The 26,266-nt window shown below is 37.3% G+C and overlaps 1 protein-coding gene and 1 pseudogene across 3 annotated transcripts in view; both read left to right on the top strand.

Moving 5' to 3' along the window:
- ZNF277 (zinc finger protein 277) overlaps positions 1 to 26,266 on the top strand; it is a 138,227-nt gene that overhangs the window by 26,468 nt on the left and 85,493 nt on the right. The gene's annotated exons all lie outside the window — the stretch shown is intronic.
- LOC141580060 (importin subunit alpha-1 pseudogene) overlaps positions 599 to 26,266 on the top strand; it is a 53,404-nt pseudogene continuing 27,736 nt past the window's right edge.

The following is a 26,266-nucleotide window of genomic DNA, read 5'->3' as shown; positions in this document are numbered from 1 at the left end:
AAATTTTGAAATTGGGTAAGTGTGAGAGCTTTAACTTTGTTCTCCTTTTTCAAGATTTCTTTGACTTACCTGCTGATTTTTCCAAAACCAAAGCACATCAAAAGAAATACAAATAACAGCGGTAACCCTTTGTTTTAGCATATATGTAATGTAAATAGTCTCTTGAAATTTGTTCTTAGTGGATTATTTTTCAGGCACTATCCCTTGATTACATTAGACTAGGTACTATGGTCAGGTAGATTCTGAACAGTTATGGGTTTTAGTTTTTCTTTCTTGTATTTAGATGTTGAATCAGTTAGATATCCTAAGTCTCTAATAGCTTCCAAAAATTTGGGTCAGTAATCTCTCCTTTCATCTTGTTATAGTTGAACATGTAAGTATAGGAGAGAAAAAATGTCCTCATTAGTTAGTTGTTGTTTGTTTTTGTGTTTTTTTTTTTTTTTTTTTGAGACGGAATTTCGCTCTTGTTACCCAGGCTGGAGTGCAATGGCATGATCTCGGCTCACCGCAACCTCCGCCTCCTGGGTTCAGGCAATTCTCCTGCCTCAGCCTCCTGAGTAGCTGGGATTACAGGCACGCACCACCATGCCCAGCTAATTTTTTGTATTTTTAGTAGAGACGGGGTTTCGCCAAGTTGACCATGATGGTCTCAATCTCTTGACCTTGTGATCCACCTGCCTTGGCCTCCCAAAGCGCTGGGATTATAGGCATGAGCCACCGTGCCCAGCCTCATTAGTTAGTTTTAATGAAACACTCGTGTTGTATAATTCACAGTAAATTTTAAAATGGAAAGCTAGAATGATTTTGAGTGCTATGGCAAATGGCTTGAATTCTGGTAACTCATAAAATTCTACAAGTCCTCCTTCAGTAACTATTTACTTTCCATATTAGAAATTAAACACAATCTAATCTTTTTTTAAATTAATTTATTTACTTTAGGTGCATACTATATCTGGCATTTCTCCCCATGTTATCCCTCCCAACCCTTTGCTGTCTCTCCCTACCCCCCTCAACTGCCCCCAGTGTGTGATGCTCCTCTCCCTGAGTCCCAAAAAGCAATTTTAGAAACATTTATGCTATAAAATCAGGGACCATAACACACCATTGACAACACTAGACAGATTATCTAGACAGAAAATCAACCAAAAAAAAACACTGAGCTTAAATTGAACTTTAGACCAAATGGACCAGCTGTACAGGAGACCAGAGTTTTATTATTACTCAAATCAATCTCCCCAAATTTGGGGATTGGAATTTTTAAGGGTAATTTGGTGGACAGGGAGTAGGAAAGTGGGGAGAGCTGATTGGTCAGGTCAAAGATGAAATCATAGTGAGTTGAATTTGACTTCTTGCACTAAGTCAGTTTCCAGGTGACAGCCAAAAAAAAAAAAGGTGACACCTGTAATCCCAGCACTTTGGGAGGCTGAGGTGGGTAGATTACCTGAGGTCAAGAGTTTGAGACCAGCCTGGCCAACATGGTGAAACCCTATCTCAACTAAAAATACAAAAATTAGTTGGGCATGGTGACACGTGCCTATAGTCCCAGCTACTTGGGAGGCTGAGGCAGGAGAATTGCTTGCACCCAGGAGGCGGAGGTGGCAGTGAGCCGAGATCATGCCACTGACTCCAGCCAGGGTGACAAAGTGAGACTCCATCTCAAAATAATAATAATACCATGACCTACAGAGAAGACAGAGGAAGATGAGTGAATAGAACCCTCCACTAATCATCCCTACCTGTACAAACACCAAATTGCACTACTATCCACACGAGAAGGCACCTTCATAAGAACCAGAAATCAGGTGAGCAAATCACAGTACCTGATTTTAACATCATATCAAAGAAAATACATTGAATAGAATAGGAAAGACAGTCTTGAATTGTCTAACCCGTCTCTCCCTATCTCTCAGCAGTGGCAGCTTAGCGCAGACAGGGCTTATGGGAGGGAGAGCACAGTAACTGTGGGACATAGCATTGGAGCTCTGTCCTGCCCTGTCACAGTGGAAAGCAACCCAGGGCAGAATTCAGCCAGTACCCATGGAAGGAATTTTCAGACCAGCTCTATAGCCAGAGGGAAATCATCCATTCCAGGCTTTGGAACCTGAGTTCCAGCTAGCCCCACCAGCAAGGCTACAGTGCTTTGAGGTCCTAAAGAAATTTGAAAGACAGTCTAGGCCACAGGATTGTGATTCCTGGACAAATCCTAGTGCTATTGCTGGGCTTGGAGCCAGTTGATTTGAGGTACATGTGACCCACTGAGATACTAGCTGGGGTGGTCAGGAGGGTATTTGTGTCACACCTCCCCCAACCCTAGGCATGACAGCTTGCAGCTCTCACAGTCTCCTTTCTTGGTTTGAGGAGAGAAGAATGAGAGCATGAAGACTTTGTCTTGCAATTTGGATACAGCCCAGACACAGTAAAATAAAGTATCAAGCTGAGTCCTAAAGCCCGCATTCTAGGCCCTGGCTCCTGGATGACATTTTTTATGTAATTTTTTTTTTAAATTTTGATAGGTTTTTAGAGAGTAGGTGGTGTTAGGTTACATGATGAAGTTATTTAGTGGTGGTTTCTGAGACTTTGGTGCATACATCCCTGAACCTGCCCTATCTCATCTGGATGATATTTTTAGACACATCCTGGACCAGAAGGGAACCCACTGCCTAAAGGGAACAACCTGGTCTAGGCAGGATTTATCACCTGCTGACTAAAGAACCCTGGAGACTTGTATAAAGATCAGCAGTAGCTAGGCACTACTCACTATTGAACCTTGGGCAACACCCAGTACTGGGCTGGCTTCAGGTGTGACCCAGCACATTCCCAGCTATGGTGTCCTCAGAGAAGGACTGCTGCTTGAGGAAAGGAGAGGGAAGAGTAAAAAGGATTTTGTCTTACAACTTGGGTATCACCTCAGCCACAGGAAAAGAAAGCACCAAGTAGATTCCTAAACCTTTCAGTTCCAAGCTCTAGCTCCTGGACAGCATTTCTAGACCCACCCTTGGCCAGAAGAAAACCCCCTCACCCTGAAGGGAAAAATACAAGTCTAACTGGATTTATTACTGCTAATTAAGGAACCCTAGGACCTTGGATAAAACACAGTGGTAGCCAGGTAATTGTTGCCACAGCCTTCAGTGAGACTCAGTACTGTGCTGGCTTCAGGTCTGACTCAGCAGAGTCCCAGTGGTGGTGACCACAGGAGTGCTTGTGACCCCCTTTCTCCACTTCAGACAGCTCAGCATGGAGAGGGAGATTCTGTTTGTTTGGGGAAAGACAAGGAAAGAGAACGAGAGACTCTGCCTGTTAATTCAGAGAATTCTGGATTAGGCAAACAAAAGCTGAGGGATTTTTGTCAACACCAGACCGGTCCTGTAAGACATGCTAAAGGGAGTTCTTCAGTCTGAAAGAAAAAGATGTTAGTGAACAGTAAGAAATCTGAAGATGCAAAACTCATAGGTAATAGTACATACGCAGACAAGGACAGAATATTATAAAACTGTAATTGTGGTATGTAAACTTCTCATATTTTGAGTGTTTTTAGTAGAAGGACTAAATGATGAACGATCAAAAATAACTACGACAACCACTTTTTAAGACATAGACAGTATAAGATCTAAATAGAAACAAACTGTTCAAAAGTAGGAAGAAGTTACAGTGTAGAGTTTTATTGGTTTTCTATTTGCTTCTTTTTTAGTGTGTTTGTTTATACAACTAGTGTTAGCTTATCATCAGTTTAAAATAATGTGTTATAAGATGTTATTTGCAAGCCTCATGATAACCTCAAATCAAAAAGCCTACAACAGATAAAAAATGAAAAGTCAGAAATTAAAATGTACTACCAGGGAAAATCACCTTTGTTAATAGAAAGATTAGAAGGAAAGAAAGAAGGAAGGGAAAACTACAAAACAATCAGAAAACAAATAAAATGACAGGATATCAAAGAGACGTCTGTACTCCAATGTTACATCAAGTTAAAAAAGCTTTTACACAGTAAAGGGGTGGTTAATGGATACAAAAATATAATAAGATTGATTAAGTTGTATTTGGTAGCACAACTGAGTGATACAGTCAACAATAATTGTACATTTTTAAATAACTAAAAGAATATAATTGGATTGTTTGTAATACAAAGAAAAGATAAATGCTTGAGGTAATCAATGTTCCATTTGCCCTGATGGCACTATTACAAATCGTATCAAAGTATGTATCCCATAAATACGTGTCCACAAAAAGTAATTAAGAAAAAAAAATACTACTGAGCTATGGTAACCAAAACAGTACAGCACTGGTTTAAAAACAGATACATAGACCAATGGAACAGAATAGAGAACCCAGAAATAACCCATCTACAGTGTGAACTCATTTTTGACAAAGGTGCCAAAAACATACATTGCAGAAAGGACAGTTTCTTCAACAAATTATGCTAGGAAAACTGGATATCCATAGGCAGAAGCATGAAACTAGACCTGTATCTCTTACCATATACAAAAATCAAATCAAAATGGATTAAATACTTAAATCTAAGACCTCAAACTATAAACTTGTAGAAGAAAACATTGGGAAAACTCTCTAAAGCATTGGTCTAGGCAAAGATTTCTTGAATATATCCCAAAAGCTCAGGCAACCAGAGCAAAAATGGACAGATGGGATTGTATCAAGTTCAAAAACTTCTGTACAGTGAAGGAAACAATCAACAAAGTCAGGAGAAACTGCGCAATATTGGAGAACGTATTTACAAACTGTCATCTGGCAAGGGATTGGTAATCAGAATATGTAAGGAGTTCAAACAGCTCTACTGGGAAAAATAATAATCTCATTAAAAAATGAGCAAAAGATCTGAATAGACATTTCTCAAAAAAGACATACAAATGCTGAATTGGGTATGTGAAAAGGTGCTCAACATAACTGATCATCAGAGAAATGCAAATCAAAACTACAATGAGGTATCTTCATCTCACCCCAGTTAAAATGACTTTTATGCAAAAGTCAATTAATAAAAAATCCTGGCAAGGATGTGGAGAAAGGGGAACTCTCATATACTGTGGGAATATTAATTAATATGGCCACAATGGAAAACAGTTTGGAGGTTGCTCAAAAAACTAAAACCATACAAACCAGCAATCCTACTCCTAGACGTATACCCAAAGTAAAGGAAATCAGTATATCAAAGAGATAATCTGCACTTCCATGTTTGTTGCAGCAATGTTCACAATTGCCAAGATTTGGAAGCAACCTAAGTGTCCATCAACAGATGAATAGCTGCAGAAAGTGTGATAGATATACACAATGGAATGCTATTCAGGCATAAAATAAATGAGATCCTATCATTTGCAACAACATGGATGGAATTGGAGGACATTATGTTAAGTGAAATAAGCTAACAGAAATACAAACCACATGTTCTCCATTTGTGGCAGCTAAAAATTAAAACAAGTAAATTATGAAGATAAGAATAAAATGATGGTTACCAAACACTGGGAAGGGTAGTGGTGATGGATAGGTGAGGTTAGTTAAAGGGTATAAAAACATAGTTAGATAGAGTGATTAAGATGTAGTGTTTGATAACATAACAGGGTGACTACAGTCAACAAAAATCTATTGTACATTTAAAAAATAAATAGTATAATTGGAATATTTATAACAGAAAGAAATGATAAATACTTGAGGTGAATGGATATCCCATTTCCCCTAATGTGATTCTTATGTACCATATGCCTGTATCAAAGTATCTTATGTACCCCATAAATATACACATATACTATTTACCCATAAAAATTTAAAATTTTAGGCCGGGCGCAGTGGCTCAAGCCTGTAATCCCAGCACTTTGGGAGGCCGAGGCGGGTGGATCACGAGGTCAAGAGATCAAGACCATCCTGGTTAACATGGTGAAACCCCGTCTCTACTAAAAATACAAAAAAAACATTAGCTGGGCATGGTGGCATGTGCCTGTAGTCCCAGCTACTCAGGAGGCTGAGGCGGGAGAATTGCCTGAACCCAGGAGGCGGAGGTTGCGGTGAACCGAGATCGCGCCATTGCACTCCAGCCTGGGTACAAGAGTGAAACTCTGTCTCAAAAAAAAAAAAAAAAAAAAAAATTTAAAATTTTAAAAAAGATAATCTCAGTAGGTGCTGAAAGAGCATTCAGTACAATTCAGCATCCCTTCATGATAAAAGCTCTCAACAAACTAGGCATAGAGGAAACATACCTCAAAATAATAAATGCAGCATATGACAAAACCACAGCCAATGTTATATCAAACAGGGAAAAATTGACAAAATCCCCCCTAAGAAATAGAAGCTGTATCTCTACTTTCACCAGTGTTATTCAACTTGGTAGTGTAAGTTCTCGTCGTAGCTATCAGGAATGAGAAGAAATAAAACGCATCCAAATTGGAAAAGAGGAAGTTAAATTATTTCTGCTTGCTTGTAATAGGTGCTAAAGACGCCTAGATGTCAGTACAGTTGCAGGATATAAATGACATACAAAAATTAGTAGCATTTCTATACACCAATAACAGTCAATCTGAGAACCAAATCAAGAAGTCAATCCCATTTATAATAGCTACCAAAAACAAAACAAAATAAAATAAAATACCTAGGAATACATTTAACCAAGGAGGTAAAAGATCTCTGGGAAAACTACAAAACACTACAATGAAAGAAATTGTAGATGACACAAATGAATGGGAAAATATCCCATGCTCATGAATTAAAAGAATCCATATTATTAAATTGACCAGACTGCCCAAGGCAATCTATGGATTCAGTGCAATTCCTATCAAAATGTCAATGTCGTTTTTCACAAAATTAGAAAAAAAGATTTTAAAATTCACATGGAACCACAAAAGAACCTGAATAGCCAAAGCAATTTCTAAGCAAAAAGGACAAAGCTGGAAACATCACATTACCTAACTTCAAATTATAATACAAGGCTACTAGCAATATCCAAAAAGCAATGGTATTGGTATAAAAATGACACATAGATCAATAAAACAGAATAGAGAACCCAGAAATAAAGCCACATACCTACATTCAACTGATCTTTGACAAAGTTGACAAAAGTATACACTACAGAAAGGACACACTAATCAATCAATGGTAACAATGGTGGGAAAATTATATACCAATATCCAGAAGAGTGAAACTGGACCCATATCTATCACCATATACAAAAATTAATATGGATTAAAGACGTAGATGTAAGAACATGAAACTACAAAAATTCTAGAAGAAAACCTAGGAAAAAATATTTTGGACATTGGCCTAGGCAAAGATTTCATAACTAAGATTTCAAAAGCAAATGCAACAGAAACAAAAATAGAACTTAATGGAACTAAAAAGTTTCTGTACAGTAGAAGAAACAATTAACAGAATGAACAGACAACCTATGGAATGGGAAAAAATACTTGCAAACTGTGTATCTAACAAAGGACTAATACTAGAATCCAAAAGGAACTAAAAAAATAACCCCGTTAAAAATGCACACAGAGGACCTAGACATTTTTCAAAAGAAGACATACAAATGGCCAAAAAGCATATGAGAAAAAAAAAGTTCTCTAGTCATCAGAGAAGTGAAAATTAAAATCAAAATGCAATACCATCTTATACAAGTCAGAATGGATATTATTAAAAAGTCAAAACATTAGAGGTGTTGGTAAGGATGCAGAGAAAATGGGAATGTAAATTAATACAACCATTGTGGAAAACATTTGAACATTTGTCAAAGAATTAAAAATAGAACTGTCGTTTGATATGGCAGTCCCACTACTGAGTATCTACCCCAAGGAAAAGAAATCATTTATAAATATACCTGCACTCATATGTTTATCACAGTACTATTTAGAGTATTACAGAAATGGAATCACCCTAAGTGTCCGTCAGTGGATGACTGGATGAAGAAAATATAGTGTTACATACCATGGAATACTACTCAGCCATAAAAAAAAAAAGGAATTATTTATTTTACAGCAACATAGATGGAACTGGAGGGAGGCCATTATCTTAATTGAAATATCTTGGAAACAAGAAAGTCAAATACCACATGTTCTCACTTATAAGTGGGAACTAAATAATATATACACATGGACGCAGAGAGTGGAATAATGGACATTGGAAACTCAGGTGGGTGGATGGGATGAGGAACTACTCAATGGGTACAATATACACTGTTCAGGTAAATGTACACTGTTCTAGAATTTTTGTAGCTTCAGGTTCTTTACACCAAAAGCTTCACCATTGTGAAATATATCCACATAACAAAACTTCACTTGTACTCACAAATATTTTTTTAAAGTAAGAAAGATGTATAATGTAGTAGTCTTCCTGTGTAAATAAGATGTACTTCCTATGAAAGTGAGCTAGTAACCCTGATAGAAATGTATTTCTAAATATTTTACCATATTTCTCATAATAAGCAGTTCTCCCTTCTAGGTTTTCTGCTTATGTAACCTACTGACATTTTATGTACAGTATTTTTTGTTATAATTTAAATTGCAATGTACTTTTCTTCACTTAAGTAGACCCATTGACATTCTGGATGTCAGTGACTTTTACTTCTTGAAAATTAAAACAGATAAGTTAGTAGACATAAATTTAGATATATGCAGAGATAAGTAAAAAGAGCAGAAAAAGGTTAGATGTATTTTACCTAACCAGTTATTCTTTTAAATATCATATACAAACATAGTTTTCTTTATTACCACTTTCTTTTACAATATCTGCAGACCTCTGTTTATGTCACCTATTGCCTAATTTTATTAACCTGGATTAGAATTTATGATCATGTGATTTGTTGATATGCACTAACCTATACTTTGTTTCTAACCCTGATATGTGCATCAAACATAATTTTTTATGATTTAGTAGTTTAAAGCCTAATAATATACAGTTATTTGTATAATTAGGTAAAAATTCATCAGGTAATTATGAATAGTTTTCATAAAGAAAGTGTAATGTGTTCCACCTTCTGTTAACTAGGAAAAATAGCACAAATCCTGGTTTGTTTGTTTTTTTCTACTTTGAATACCTAGTTTATTGGGACAGAAAATATCAAATTATGTATCTGTTGAATAAATGTTCATTTACAATGTCCAAAATAATGTTTTTTTCTCCTGTCTACTCTTCTTTTCTAGCCTTCCCTTCAGAGACTTCGTGTTCTTAGCTTTCTGATTTCTTAGTGACTACTCTTCTCCTGGACATTTTGGCTTATGGACCTTCAAGTCATCATTTCTTTCTTTCAGTAATTCCTTTACCCCTACCCTAAGACAGTGACAGCAGTCAGCATATATTGTTTTGGGATTAATCTGTAGATTCCAATTGCCAGGGCAAAAGGGTAAAGGTGACAGAGGATACCAGTTGAAACTGCAACTACCCTTCTCCCTTACCGGGGCTCTATATTATTGTGACCTCTTAGATCCTCTTCTCATGTCCTTTCTATGCCATTGCAATGGAAAAGCTCCATTCCGTGGTTGTTGTGGATACGTTAGTGTTCTAGGGCTGTCATAGCATAGTGTCATAAACTGAGTGGCTTAAACACAAAAGTTTTGTGATCTAGCCTCACAGTTCTGGAGGCCGGTAGTCTGAGATCAAGGCTTCAGCAGGATTGGTTTCTTCTCAGGGCTGTGAGGGAGAATAAGTTCAATGCCCCTCTCCTACCTCGGGTGATTTGCTGGCAACATTTGGCATTCCTTATAGTGTATCATCCCAACCTCTGCTGTCACCTTTACATGGTGTTCTCCTTTATATGTGTCTCTGTGTCCAAATTTTTCCTTTTTGTAAGGATATCCGTCATATTGGATTATGACCTCTAATTGCCTCATTTTAACTTGATTTCCTCTGTAAAGACCTTCTTTCCAAATAAGGTCATATTCTGAATACAGTGGGTTGGGACTTCTTATCTTTTTAGGGAGACACAATTCAATGCATATCATTGGACATCTTATAACAGCCAATGTCAGAGCATCCAAAACTGGGACACTCACCTTCTTCCTTTGATAAGCATGGCTTCACAACTGAAGGAAGGGAAAGTCTTCTCTTATCCTTCTTTGTCCCTTATGCTCTTACTAAAGAATGTTTAGGTAGTTCTCAAAAATATAATGGTCCAGGGACTACATTGGTATACAAGGTAAGGCTGGGCACAGTGGCTCATGCCTATAATCTCAGCATTTTGGGAGGCTGAGGTGGGAGCATTGCTTGAGCCCTGGAGTTTGAGACCGGCCTGGGCAACATGGCAATACTCCATTCCTGCAAAACATACAAAAAAACTTTGCCAGGCATGGTGGTGCATACGTGTAGTCCCACTTACTTGGAAGGCTGAAGTGGGAGAATCATTTGAGCCTGGGAGGTCAAGGCTGCAGTGAGCCATGATCATGCCACTATACTGCAGCCTGGGTGACAGAGCAAGACCTGTCTCAAAAACAAACAAAACATAATTCAACCAAGATAAGTGTATGGCAATATTTGTTCTCAAAGAGCTTAATAGGAAATTTGATATTATAACTGAATACTAAGGGCAGTAGTCCAAAAGTAAAAACGGAAGATGAGAAGAAAGGTCTTTGAGGACCTAAAGAGAGCCAGCTCTGTAGGACCTAAGATTTTGACCTCACTTGAGATGAGATGAAGCATAGGAAAGGAAAGGCATTGCAAATGAGGCGAAAAGCATGGTGAGTCTCAAGTCTGTGTGCAGCATCAGGTTGTACAGAAGAGGTAGGCAGTAAAGACACTGACTGGAGTAGATTTATTTGTAGGACTTTTCTGTCTTGTTCTCCTTGGTATCTTCAGTGTCCATCCAAATGCTTGGCATAAAGTAAGCACTGACTAAATACTGATTTAATGAATGACTAATAGAAAAGCAGAACAAACAGTGTTGGTTAGTGAGAAAAGAAAAAGAACATTTATCTTAGGAATGCAAGTTCTTTTAATTATTAGGCCCCAGAGAAACACTTAAATGAGACTGCAGTCATGCCCTGCTACCCACTTTGTGTTAAGTATTCTTCTCCTGAAACTGCTTGCTCTTGCCACAAGTACCTATAAATTAACCTAATCATGCCACACTGAACACTGTAACCCATACCCTATAGTTTAGCAGTGTATAACCAATCACTGATCAATGTTTTTTTATAAGCCAATGAGAATTCCTGAGAACTTTGTATCAGGCCACTCCCTGTCCCCCTTTTTGCCTTTAAAAATCGACCTGTAATTGCTGCTAAGCGTTGGATATATTCAGGGCACCTTAAATCTGTGTTCCTTGGTTGCAGTCTTCAAGTTTGACACAAATGAGCTCTCTACTTATATTAATTTTGTCTCAGTTTCTTTCTTTAGGTCAATATTAGCTAGAGTAGAGTCAGATTCAAATAGGTGCAGCAAAGTTCAAACATGTTGGAATATGGTACAACTATAAAATTTTGAGATAGCAGATTGACATGAGCAAATTGTATTCGGAAGATTAGTCTGAGAGTGACATAAAGGCAGGATGAATTCAAGCTGAGTGCTGGAATTCTCAGCAATCAATAATAAGCTAGAATGTTTTGAAAATAATATTGGTATTGAAGCAGGAGGGGCCATGAGAAACAGACCTCTCGGACACCGAACTAGAAAAGGAAGGGGTTTTATTATTACGGCCCAGGAACAAGGCTTTATGGTTTGTCGAAATGGCCAAGCTCCCCTAACAAGGAGAAGCTCTGCCTGTATATAGGCTTATACTCTAGATATTACACATGAAAGGATCTTAGGTTTATAGCCTTAGAAGTTACAAATGAAAGGGTCTTGGGTTTAAAGCTTTAGAAATCACATATGAAAGGGTCTTGGGTTTACAGTTTTAGGAATTACATGTGAAAGGGTCTTGGGTTTACAGTTGTAGGAATTACATGTGAAAGGTTGTAATTCAGTCTCTGGATGGAGGAGTGGGGTGGGGGTTTGATCTTGTTTAAGTAAAAACAGTATCTTCTGGAGAGGTGCCCCTCTACCACGCCTGCTATCTTATAGAAAGGTGATTTAGGAGGCACCAGTTGACCAGCCTTTTCTTCTATTGAAATGCAGTGTGGAAGTCAAGGGGGATGTGATCCTAGATGCCTAAGTCTCCTTCCTCAGTATGAGGAAATGAAGATGTGAAGTTGGAAATAGAAGACAGACAAATCCAAGAGATACATGTTGAATCACTGAGCACCTATCATGTTATATGACTGAATGTTTTTTCATTTATTAAAATTTAGCATTAGAGATTCTTTGAGACTGTAACATAATAAGACTTTATGAGTCCAGGCACAGTGGCTCATGCCTGTAATCCTAGCACTTTGAGAGGCTGAGGTGGGCAGATTACCTGAGGTCAGGAGTTCAAGACCAACCTGGCCAACTTGGTGAAACTCTGTCTCTACTAAAAATGCAAAAATTAGCTGGGCACGGTGGTGGGTACCTGTAATCCCAGCTACTTGGGAGGCTGAGGCAGGAGAGTCGCTTGAACCCAGGAGGCAGAGGTCACAGTGAGCCAAGACCACGTCACTGCACTCCAGCTTAGGCAACAGGAGCAAAACTCCGTCTCAAAAAATAAAGACTTCATGAGACCCTGGGGTCACAGTGAGCCAAGACTACGCCATTGCACTCCAGCTTAGGCAGCAGGAGCAAAACTCCATCTCAGAAAATAAAGACTTTATGAGACCTTGGTTTTAAAAGCCTGAAATAAGGCCTTATACTTTTTGGGTACTCAATAGGTGTCAGTGGACAAATAAAGAAGAAGGTAAATGATGTAGAAGTTTTATTTCCACCTTGGAGAGCTGGGTAATGATTTATCTTTTACGAAAAGTATGAGTCAAGAATCTGTGTTGCTGGTTGTCAGAAAAATAAGAAAATTTAATGTATTTCCAAGATGACTGCAGTACATGCAGGTAGTCTCAGGATACGCCTGTTGATCATGACTGCAGATAGAGACTGGCTCATCTAGGAGAGTGGATGTGGCTCTGAGTAAGGGGTGAGGGTTGAGGGGAGCAGGTCTTATATTTGGTGGTGGTTGTTGTTTTTTCCCATGTGGAGAAAAGCGAGCATTAAAATCTTAGGAAACTCAATTAAGGGTCAGAAGAATGAACAAATGCTAAAACAGCAAGAAAAAACAGAATCGTAAAATAACTAAACTAGGAGAGATTTTAAAAATAGAGCTTTTTTCCAATTTTAATAATATATTTCCAATAACACATCAATAAATGGAATTACATAACACCAAAAAGTATAAAGGAAAAGGGAAGAAAATTACTGTATAAATCTACCACCCAGAGACAATCACTATTAATCTTTCAGTATCCCAGACTTTTCTGTGCATATATATGTTAAAATATATGATATGTTTATATGTGTATATAAACATATTTTAAGTGGGATCATTCCATAAATTCTGTTTCCTAGTCTGATTATTTTAGGTTTAGTCTCATGTATCTTGGTTCATTTAACTATGCATTAAAAAATGATGGTCATCATTTTTGGTGACTAAAGTTCCCTGAATTCTTAGCTCTTCTTTTCCATCTTGTACATGGGACACCTTCTTACTTCTTCTCTCTAGGGACTTCTCTTCATGGAAGAAATTTGCCTTGTAAAACACAATCTGGATTGACATATCTTTTCTTACCAAGTTATCTGTGCTTTTGGTTCTGCCTGTCACTTCTATCCTGTCAATTCTTTTGTGTGTTCTCCAGCCTGTACTGTTAACTCCAAATTCTCCCTGCCTGGACTGAATTTTGCCTTCTTTTCTCATTCATGGTTAACACTAGGTGTGGTCCAAAAACTGTCATCCCAACATTCACAGACCAAAGGTCCAATGGTTCTGAGCTGCTTTGTGTCCTTCCAGCTAAAGTCTTGGGGTCTCCACAGTTTTCTGTCTAAAGTAATTTTATGTTGCTAGGATGGGCTGAGGCAAGAGGGCACTTCATTACTGATCTTTTCCTCTTTGTGTTTTAACCAATAAATACATAGGTCCAATGAACAAAATGAGTAATAAAATAGTTGCTTTAATACCCAAAATTAGGGGTTCCCTCTTAAACTATGTTAGTAGATGTGACTTTGTACTGTGTCAAATGAGGCATCTGATCCCTTTCATGCCTTGGGGATTGGAAGAGAGGTCTGCTTAGTAAATGCATAAACCACGTAGCTCTATAAGGATAGGTTTGCAAACTTAGTTGATAGTAGAAAGTGGGAGAGACTCCTGAAAAAGAGGGACCCGGATAATGTGTTCAAGCACAACTGGTCAAAGAGAAGGAAACAAGAGACAGGGTTGAGAGTAGTGGTTTTCGGGCACCCTACCCTGATAATGTTTTATTTTTTCACCTCTGCTTCTCCTGTGGGGAGAGGTGAACAAAGATAGAAAACCTTCCTCCCTAGCCCTCCCAAGTGGTGGAAGTGTTGCTAAGAATGCTGATGTGAGCTGCAAAAAGAGTGCCCCTCTCAACAATAAACATCAATTTGTATCCAAATTATCTGCATCTTCTACCAGCTTCCTTTCTTCAAGTCAGCGGTAATCATATCGTTCCCAAGTTTAAAAACCTAATGCCTTCTATTTTCCTTTTCAACAAATAATCAACTTGTATGCCTACTTTTCTAGCTTCTGATTTCCACCTACCTTTATTTCTCACTAACCTTCATATTGATCAGGTCTTTTTGTTTGCATTTCTTGTTTCTTCCTCTCTTCCAATCATGTAAATCCTGCCTAGCCTTTAAAAACCAACTTGAGGAAGAATCTACACTTGGAGCTTTCCTCTACTTGCCATACCCACAGTGAATTTTTCTTCTCTCAGTTTGCTGCATGTTTATGTGCTAAATTTAATGATTTTTAACTCTAATCCCAGAGATGCCTCAGATCCAAGGAGCCTCATTGGGGATGAAGGACAATTGGAACAGATGGCACACTTAAGCCTCCCTGTACCCTCTTTAACCAAAAAGTCTGCTCGTATAGGTTTTATATAATGAGATTTTGTGTGAGATAATTTGGAAGAAAGTCCCATAACTTTAGAAAGTGTTTAAGAAATGTTGCTCTCTAATTATAATACCAACTCATTTGTCATTCAGTCAATGAAATACTGTTACTTGCATTTTTGTTTTACATATATATGTTTTGTCTCATAAATTACACTGGAAGCACCTTGAAATTAGTTACCTTTCTTTTCCCCAGTGGGGAAGGATTCTAGGTAGAATCAACAAACCTAGAATCTGGGGATCTGCAGTGTTCTTTACTAGTGATACCCTTGGACCTGATACTAAATATTTGATAGCTCCCTTCTTCTGTGTCCTTATCTGAAAAGTAGTAATGAGGTATCAAATTCCTCAGATGAAAGAGTGATTAGATCTTTGTATTAAAGTGCAGTGCTGAGCAAAGGGGATGCATTTCGTTGGTGGGTTCATTTTTAAATTTCATTTTGTAGATGATCTATAAAATTCTTACTGAGATTTTAAGTGACACAAGCACTGCCTCTCAGTAATAGCTCTCATTTTAAAAGACAGCTTATAAGAGAGGGTGGTATATAACACAAATGAATGGATTAATAAAGATATTATTTCATGGATCAGCAGCAAGTAAGGAAGATAGATTTTTGAAGAATGCCATTTCAGTTATCAGTTTTTTGTGAGACTGCCCCAGGCTTGGGACATAACTTCTCAATCCCATTTTTGCTTTTTGGACTAAATTTTTTACATTGATGCACAATATATGAACTGGTACGTTTTATTGAACTGCATGTATAGCAAAGCCCCATTATTTATGTTTTTCTTACTATATTATTTAATTAGTATACAATTAATGAGAGTTCCATTGATTTAGTTATTTCCTTTGGATCACAACTACATTTGAGATGCAAGAGGGTAGCTTATTGGAATTAGGAAGTAGAAAGACAAGGCTGCTGAGTGGAATACTGAACCGAGAATAAAGTGCCTTTGTCACCACAGAGCCCCTTTGTTCTTTAAGCATTTATTTCAAAGAGTGAATGAATGGAGCAGGATAGCATAATATTTTTCCTGTGTCCAGTACAGGGGTAGAGCTATGGTTTTCTTGAATCACTGAGAGAGAAGAAAAACTTGAAACAAACAAATACAACTTTTTTCTGGCTAACAGGTACTTTATACATATATGCCCATAATGTCTCTAGGATAAAAATAACTTTGCCCAATTCCTGAGAAGGAATTCTGTTGGGTAGAATCAACAAACCTGGAATCTGGGGACCTACAATGTTTTTTTACCAGTGATACCCCTGGACCTGAAACTAAACATTTGATAGCTCCCTGCTTCTGTTTCCTTATCTGAAAAGTAGTAATGAAGTACACTCCTCAGATGAAAGAGTGAGTAGACCTTTGTAATGAAGTGCAGTGACAACATATGGTGAAAATCCTGACCATAAGATCCGGTAAAAGACACAAGATACTCAGCATTTCAGGCTTTGTATGTCGAATGAGTAAATAAACAAAGAAACAAAAGAGTTTTTCCTAAGAAGCTAGATGTAGTGTCTTAGGAACTGGGCCACCTACTGGGGATAGAACGATGAATAAAACATAGCTTTTGTCCTTGAGAAAGTCAGAGGAAGCAGTCCTGTAAACAGGCAAATCACAATATGGTTTAATAAGTGGTATCTTGTGAATGGATTTGATAAGCAGGTATGTTTATCAAGGAATGCTCAGGAAAAAAGGTAAATAGGATTTTGACATCTTCAAAGATGAGGTTGTAATGGAAAAGGCTTCAAAAGGGAGTTATTTGGAAGATTGTATTGCTAGTCATTCAACATCAAATATCAGGTATAGTAAATCTTGGTCCTCTGTTGTGTAAATATAATAATTTAAGAATTTTGCTGTTAGATTTTCTTCTAAAATCAAAGAGCTGAAAGTTGAAATGGAAAATGTAGAGAAACTTCCATGGAGATAGCATTTTCATTTGCTAAAATTGAGTTTAAAATTCTAATATAAATATCATTCCAAACCATAAGTAAACTGATGCATACAACCACATGTCACTGAAAGCAATTTCTAATGATACTTGTTCCCCATCCCATTTAAATCGACCTCTCATGTTATCTTTCCCCACCCACCTCCCCCGACTCTTCTTAATTTCATTATCTGGAAAACTGAGAGCAGACCATCCACCTATCTTTCTCCCTTCCCCATCTCCTGAACTGTAATTTTTTACTTACTTGAGCCCTCTGTCCCCCCTATCCAGTTGGGCAAATAGCTCATCCTTTCCATGTAGCCCCCAGCCTCAGGGCCATCATGCCTTATTGTACTTAATAAAATCCCGCAATGTGATTTCTGCCACTTTTCCTTCTCATCCTTTCAAAAAGATGTTGTTTTTGTTTTCTTCCCTGAACTGCATGGAGATTATGCATCGTCTAAAGATGGAGAGATATATATGTGATCATATCTTGTTATTAAATGAGAATTTATATCTTAATTTTTAGAAGTACCAGAAAATGTGCAATGTGACTTTATTTTCTCAGAAATGCTAAAGTTCTTTTATCATCATTATTATTGTTCTCCAGTTCCCCTCTTTTCATTCACTTGCGTACTGATGACTCCTCTCTAGTTTGTCCCCATAGCAACACTGGATAATGCTAATGAAACTGCAACATCTTAAGCTCTCCCACAGAGCATCTCTGTTAAAATAGCCACGAAACACTATTTTCTTTCCTTAAAAGAAATCAGTATTTTGGAATCTCTCCCATGATCAAGACTTAACTTTCTAAACTGTCTGAATCTCTAACTTAGAGAAGCTTTTTAGGAAGCAATAAACCACATTTGAGACACCATCTCCTTTCCCACATTCATATTGCATGTGGGCATACAGCCATGGTTCTCAAAATATGTTTCCTCAGCAGCATCAGCATCACCTGGGAACTTGTTAGAGATGCTAATTCACATGCCATACCCCAAACCTACCATGTCAGCAACTCTGGGAATGGAGCCCAATGCTCTGTTTAAACAAGTCCTCCAGGTGATTCGAATGCATGATACCATTCAGGAACCACTGGTGTACAGGATAGGCAGTACTGTAGTAGGCAACCACATCACATCCAGGTTGTGTGTGTGTCTGGGGTTGTGCTCACATGATTGGAAATTAATGTGCTGTTTGTTTTTTGTTTATGTTATGAAATATTAACTGAATAACAATTTGTGTTGAAATATGGCATTACAGAGTGTCAGATTTGCCAATGAAAAGAAATATTTCCTAATCCTTGTTTATTTGTTATTAACAAGTGTAAGAGAAAGCCAAGTTAAGGTCAGGTGTGGTGGCTTATGGCTGTAATCACAGTACTTTGGGAGGCCAAGGAGGGAGAATTGCTTCAGTCCAGGAGTTCAAGAGCAGCCTGGACAACATAGTGAGATGTTGCCTGTACAAAAAATGTTTAAAAATTAGCTGGGTGTGGTGGCATGGGCTTGTAGTCCTAACTACTCTAAAGACTGAGGTGGGGGGATTACTTGAGCCTAGGGGAGTTTGAGGCTTCAAAGAGCTGAGATCTTACCACTATACTCCAGCCTGGGTGACAGAGATACATCTTGTCTCAAAAAAACAAACAACAAAAAAAAACAGCAAGTGATTGCCATTTACTCTATAGTAAATGTTATAGTAGTCGGTAATGACTCCAACTATAAAAGCATGTATTTTTTTTCTATTTTTGTTTCTTAAATGGAAAGCTAACATATTTCAATTATGTGGATGCTGACAAGTATTCACCTTTTTGAAAGAAGCCTTTTAAATAGTGCTTTTTCTGTTTGAGGTTAATAATTCTTTTTTTTTTTTTTTTCTTAAAAACATCAAAAGCATACAGTTAAAAAAATGACTTTATCACATAAAGTTTTAAGAGGCAGGTAGGATCCAGAAGTTGAAAATCCAGGCAGAAATTTGAGTCTCAGAGACAGTCTTAAAGATAAATATTAAAAATTTCCATTCATCACAAAAGCTGAACCACCTCTATGCTAGGATGTGGGAATAGCGCCTAAAGAAGTTACATTGTTGGTGGTCTGGCTAGACCTGAAACCCCACCTGTCAGGCTATAATACAAAGAGCTACATAGGGTTTAGAAATCAAGATAAGCAAGAATCCATTGATCAGTAATCCAAATGTCAGTTAGTCCAAGGAATCAGTAGAAACAGAGTAATTCCCATTACCCACTTAATCCTGCTATAATAAGCACCTGACATTTGCCCCTTCCTCTTGAGGATCACTGCCCTAATTCAGACCCTCACTGTATCTCGCCTGGACTGTTGAAATTGCTTCCTTACTGGAGTCAGATCACTGAATACTAATAACATTCGGTTTTGTGACTATGCCGTCCCTGCCTTCCTTCCATATGCCCCTTGAAGTGCCCTGCTCTTCCACACTCGACTTGCTCCTTGCCTCTTGTACTTGTGCTTGCCTCTTAGACTTGATTCAAATAATTGACTTGTTACACTTTGATTGGCAGATTTAGGTCTCTCCTCACCCTGGATTTTCCCTAGACCTTGTGAATACCTTGATATATAACAAATACCATTTATCATAATTGCTTTTGTTGCTACCCATTCTTTGAGACTAAAATCTATGTCTTATCTCTCTAGTCTTCTCCCCTAGCTTGGTGCTTAGCATATTATAGGTTTTCAATAAATATTTTTTGAATGATTGTATAACAGATTTCTACATATAATAGGCATGGCAAACATAAATCATGGATTCTCCTAAATAATTTTGATTTGAAATATTTAGTCCTTTTATTTCAACTATCAGTAATTTTGAAATTCAGCTGTTTCTGTGTCCCAAATTTATCTCCTGAATGTCTTATACATAGAAATAAAAAAGTCCTTCAAAGTTACCACCTGCCAGGGACCTAAAAAGAGGAAAACTATATACTCTTGACGAAGGGTATGTTAGCCATTTAAGAACATCTCCACCCTATGTTAATTTGCTGAGAAAGAAAAAAAAGAGAAAGAGAACATTTCCAACGAAGGCCATTAATTGTGTTTGTTTGGTTGGTTGGTGGTTGGTTTTTGGTTTGGGGTTTTTTTTTGAGACAGTCTTACTCTGTCACCCAGGCTAAAGTACAGTGGCACCATCTTGGATCACTGCAATGTCTACCTCCCAGGTTCAAGTGATTCTCTTGCCTCAACCTCCCGAGTAGCTGGGATTACAGAAGTGCACCACCATGCTTGGCTAACTTTTGTATTTTTAGTAGAGATGGGGTTTCGCCATATTGGCCAGGCTGGTCTCAAACTCCTGACGTCAGGTAATATGCCCACCTCCGCCTCCCAAAGTGCTAAGATTACAGGCATAAGCCTCTGCGCCAGCCACACTGATAAGGTTTTAAGCTGGGGGATGGGATAGAATGTTTCTGTGCATGTTGTTTTTGTTTTGTTTTTTGAGATTGACTCTCACTCTGTTGCCCAGGCTGGAGTGCAGTAACACGTTTTCGGCTCACTGCAAACTCCACCTCCCAAGTTCAAGCGATCTTCCTGCCTCAGCACCCCCTACTAGCTGGGATTACAGGCACGTGCCACCATGCCTGGCTAATTTTTGTATTTTTAGTAGAGACGGGGTATTGCCATGTTGGCCAGGCTGGTTTCAAATTCCTGACCTCAGGTGATGCACCCGCCTTGGCCTCCCAAAGTGCGGCGATTACAAGTGTGAGCCACCGCGCCTAGGCTTCTGTGCATGTTTGAGAGGTTTAGTATCACAATTTTTGTTCAGAATTGTTAGAAATAGACCATATAGAAAATCTGTTTTTTCTTACTTCTCTTCGAAGTTTCATACCTATCCAAAATTCAGAATACTGGGGAAATGTGGCTAGAATTGGGAAATAAAAAACAATTCTAGGTTTATTCCATGGGGAATGGATTATAATGACCTTTAGTTTATTTGGAACATCTCAGAAAACAATACGAAGTTTTGTATAAGGAGTTTACCAGAGTTCTGAAGATTATTATGCTTAAGAAATTATTTTTCAAAGGGATTACATACTTCACTGACTACAAACATTGTGTATTGATGACCATCAATATAATCAATACAATATTACTTGCTGATGCCACACTAGATATTTCTAAATTGCTCTGTATTTTTGGTTTTTGTTTCCGTAGTTATTCTTGTTTCTCCTTGCCTGGTGACAATCAAACAAATATTTATCTAGGATTTGCTTTGTGCAGGGCACTGCACTAGGTGGTAGAACAAGAAGAATAAGCAAAACAGACAGGCTTCCTGCCTTCATCAGACTTAAAAACTGGCAGGAGAAATAGACTTTAGCAGTATTTCAACTTCTCTCCATATCTTAATGGGTGGTAGAGAGAACTGGGTATAAAATGAATGTTTATAGCAGAAGTCAGGCCATGAACTCAGAGTCTGCAAGGGACCTGCCAGGTAACAAAAATGAAGGAAGTGGAATACAAAATAAGATTAGATGATATCTGAAAACAACAGGTATTAGACTTCATTAGTAGATTTTAGGTATTAGTAATATCTGTTGCTGTTTGACTTTATTTAATCATGACCACTTTAAAATTAATACTGCCTTCAGCTTTATGTTAGAGTTAATTGGCAGTAGCAAGGGTCATGGCAAACAAGAACATAACCTCTCTAAGGAAGCAGCCATTTAGATCCAATTGTTGACAAGTGGAAAATCACCCTCAGTGTTACCACAATTTCCAACCAAATTTTTTAATTTTAATGTATATTATTTTATTTTACTTTATTTTTTTAGAGTCAGTGTCTTGCTCTGTTGCCGAGGCTGGAGTGCAGTGGCCTAGTCTAAACTCACAGCAACCTAGAACTCCTAGGCTCAAGCGATATTCCTGCCTTAGCCTTCCAATTAGCTAGGACTCCAGTACACACCACCAGGCTTGTCTAACATTTTTCTTCTTTGTAGAGATAGAGTCTTGCTATGTTGCCCGTGCTGGCAAATTTTTTAAGCCAGAATATGAAATTGATTTTTTATGTCTACTCTTTTCATTTTAATGATGGTAACTAACTGAAATTAGAAGACTTTGCATAGCAAATAAAATATATCAGTGAAGTAAATTTGGCATGAGAGTTGCCAGTTTGTAGGTTCTGAGAGAGTGAGCCTCTGTGAAGTAAGTGCATGAATTTCAGCATCTAATTTGAATACACAGAAGCCTTTTTTTTTTTGCTTTATTCCTAGTTAGGATTACTAGATTAAGCAAATGATAATAAGGGATGATGTCAAGTTATATTTGAATTTCAAATAAACAACACTTCTTTTCTTTTTAGTACACACTTTGTATATCTCTTAACTACTTGTACTATAGTACATAGTAAAGGATATACTTGTACTATGCAAAGCCATACAGTATTTAGATGTACTTATGCAAAAAAAAAGTATTCTTTGGTTATTTAAAATTTAAATTTAATTAGGCATGCTGTATTCTATCTGGCACCTTTGTTTCTAGCATTGTACTACTATTACGAAATTAAGTTCTCCGAATAAGTGGCCTTTGACTAAATGAAATGTTTAATCATTTTTTCCTATGTATTAATACTAATAATTTTTTTTTTTTTTTTTGAGACAGAGTTTCGCTCTTGTTACCCAGGCTGGAGTGCAATGGCGCGATCTCGGCTCACCGCAACCTCTGCCTCCTGGGTTCAGGCAATTCTCCTGCCTCAGCCTCCTGAGTAGCTGGGAATACAGGCACGCACCACCATGCCCAGCTAATTTTTTGTATTTTTTATTAGAGACGGGGTTTCACCATGTTGACCAGGACGGTCTTGATCTCTTGACTTCGTGATCCACCCGCCTCGGCCTCCCAAAGTGCTGGGATTACAGGCTTGAGCCACCGCGCCCGGCCAATACTGATAATTTTAAGTAATTAAAATTTATTTTTTTGTTAGGTGATCGCTGTTTGTCAAGATGGGCAAACCAGCAAACAGGAAGTTTAAAATAATCCATCTATGGGGAAAATTTCCTATTTAGCATTTATATATAAATTTCTTTCTTTTTTTTTTTTTTTTGAGACGGAGTTTCGCTCTTGTTGCCCAGGCTGGAGTGCAATGGCGCGATCTCGGCTCACCGCAACCTCCGCCTCCTGGGTTCAGGCAATTCTGCCTCAGCCTCCTGAGTAGCTGGGATTACAGGCACGCGCCACCATGCCCAGCTAATTTTTTGTATTTTTAGTAGAGACGGGGTTTCACCATGTTGACCAGGATGGTCTCAATCTCTCGACCTCGTGAGCCACCCACCTTAGCCTCCCAAAGTGCTGGGATTACAGGCTTGAGCCACCGCACCCGGCCATTATATATAAATTTCTAACTTGTGTTACCATGCTTTATTATTTTGGCACTGAAAGAATTGTTTTTGTGGTACAAATGAACATTTTTGTCTACCTATGTACTCTCATGCTACCATTTGCCTTTGTGGCATTAAAAATATGTACATACATTTCCTTATAAATGTCCATCTTTCCATGTTAGCAAACTGATTTTGGTTTTAATCTTTGAAAAGCTAAATTATTAGTACTTTGCTGCAAATGCTATTCTCCCCGATGCCCATGTCACTTTGCAATTGTTTTTGTACGTTTTGAAGATCTCTTTTTCTTCCCTTATTGATATTAACCATCTGTATTAATGAGATAATAAACCAGGCTTGTTGCTAATGAATTGATTCATTCAAGTGCTGGATTTCATTAGAAAGATATTTAACATGGCAGCAGATGTTCTGATTTTATTTCATTATCCCCAAATAAAATACAATGAATTTTTCTATTTTTGCATATATTAAACTTAGTCAAGATTTATTACTCTATTGTATATTATAAAAGCCTGGTAGAAGTTTTGTTACCAGTGTATTCCAAATATTAGAAGAAAAGTCAGTTTTGTCTTTAAAACACTCACTTAACTCTAATTACCATAAGAATAAAATCCAGGAATAAAAATTATTTGGTAGTGAAGAGTGTTATGACCCCCAAACCTATAGAAAAGAACCCAAGTACGTCCCAGAGATTTCTTGTTCTTTTTGTCAGTATGAATGCCTCTTAATTATTTTCTTGCCTGGTAACACCAGCTAGTACCTGTAGTACAATGCTGAATTGAAGTGGTGACAACAGATATCCTTGCCTTATTCCTGATTTTCAGGGGAAAGCATTCAGTCTTTCACCATTAAGTATGTTAACTGTGGGTTTTTCAGAGATTTTTTTTTTAATCAGGTTGAGAAAGTCCCCTTCAATTTGTAGTTTGTTGAGAGTTTTTCTTTTTATCGTGAATGAGAGCCAGATTTTGTCAAATGCCTTTTTCCTGGATCTATTGTGCTTTATTCTATTAACACAGTACATTACATTTTCAGATAGTAAATCAAACTTGCATTAATGAGATAAATCCCATTTGGTCATGGTATCTAAGCCTTTCTATATGTTGCTGGATTTAGTTTGCTAATATTTTGTTGAAGATGTTTGTGTCTATATTTATAAGGACTGTTGTTTTATAGGTTTTTTTGGTTATCATAAAGTTTGTGAAGGATTGGCATTATTTCTTTTCTCAAGGTTTGTAAGACAACAGTTCTTTTTAGAATCTTTAATCTTGGTGTCCTTTGTTGCATCTAGCACACGTTTTTGCTCAACAAATTAAATTATACAACTATAATCCCAGAAGTGGCTAAAATAGTATTTAAACAGTGTCTTGAATTTCAACTGAAGACACTTTTAAAATGGAAAACACTATGATAAACAATCTAAACTTAAAACTATTTTTAAGTTTAGGAAAACTAAAATATTTACTTACGAGGTAATAGCTCTCTAACAGCTGTCTCTGTGCAGGTAGATAAGGGTAAAATAGATATTCTTTCTCTAATGGGTGTGGAATCATTCTAAAAGCTGAGAAAAAAAAGCATGTGTTGATACTCAGTTCTGTCTTATTTGCCATCCTATACTATAGATCAAAGTTATTTTGGAGACAAATTTATATAAAAATTTTGCATACTATTTTATTTTACTTTTTTTTAGTGAGACGTCTTAGATACAAGAAACAAAGTAAGCAAAATAATGAATAAAGGGAAGGATACGATTTAGATAGTAGTGAATAGCCTAGTCTGGCTAGAGTAAAACTACGAGATTTCTTTTTAGTACTTTAATAGAGGATTCATTATCTAAATTAACCACTAAACAGTTTACTTAAGAACTCAATTTCAGAGACACGTCCAGTGACTTTATTAACTGTTTGCTTTTCGTAGTTTTTTGTTTGCAGTGTCTAAAGGACTTTGACTTAAAAAAAAAAAAAAAAAAAGAATGAAATAGAAAGGCAGCTTTAGGAGAGATTTTTAATGTTCAAGGCTTTATTAGAGAAATTAGGATGGAAAATTATAACTGTGTCAATTAATGCATGCACAAAAGTAACAGCTCATACAAACTGAGCAGTCCTTATTTTGGACTTTCAGCCTCTAACATGCTCTTTCTAGAAAGGAATAAAAGGATTTTGTGCAGTGTCCCTGGTACCAAATCAGTAGATACTTGAGTTAAGCAATCTCATACAAATACATTAGGAGAAAAAAAAACTGTTAAAAAATTTAATGTAGGTAAGTTCGCCTATCAGGTAAATATCGTGACATATGAGTATAAAAGCTATAGGCAGTGCAGTGGCTCATACCTGTTATCTCAGCACTTTGGGAGGCCAATGCAGGTGGATTGCTTGAGTCCAGAAGTTTGAGACCAGCCTGGGCAACATGGAGCAAAATGTTGTCTCTACTAAAAATACAGAAATTAGCTGGCGTGGTGGCATGCACCTGTGGTCCCAGCTACTCTGGAGGCTGAGATGGGAGAATCTCCTGAGCCCAGGAAGTCGAGGCTGCAGTGAGCTGTAGTCACAATACTGCACTCATGTCACATATATTTAAAAAATAAGCATCAGAGTGTAAATATAGTTTTCTATATTTTTTCATTTAACAATGTATTCTGAGTATTTTCCCATACTACTCAATTTCTCAAAACACATTTTAATGACTTGCTTAATTTCTGTAATTCATTTAATTGTTGTTGGATATTAAGTCATTTCTAATTTTTTTCCTAGCATTGTATAACATCAACGTATAATTCTTAAACCCCAAAGTCTTGCTTTTATAGAGTGTTATTTCTAGGGAGGGATAAGCCTTAATTACCAGTTAAGCTTTAATTTTTAAATTCCATTTCAGAGTATAAGGAATGTATTAGTTGCCTAAAACTAGGGCAAAATGGAAATGAAATCAGGAGTGGGAGACGGGCTAGACGGATAACACAGGTAATAGAAATAGTTGTGCCTACTACTCTTAGTGTCTGCTACTTTTTCTGACTTTCAAGATGAATAAAGAATAGAGTGATT

This window comes from Saimiri boliviensis, chromosome 10, assembly GCF_048565385.1.
Source record: "Saimiri boliviensis isolate mSaiBol1 chromosome 10, mSaiBol1.pri, whole genome shotgun sequence".
Lineage (NCBI taxonomy): Eukaryota > Metazoa > Chordata > Mammalia > Primates > Cebidae > Saimiri > Saimiri boliviensis.
This window is presented reverse-complemented; position numbering and strand designations above follow the sequence as displayed.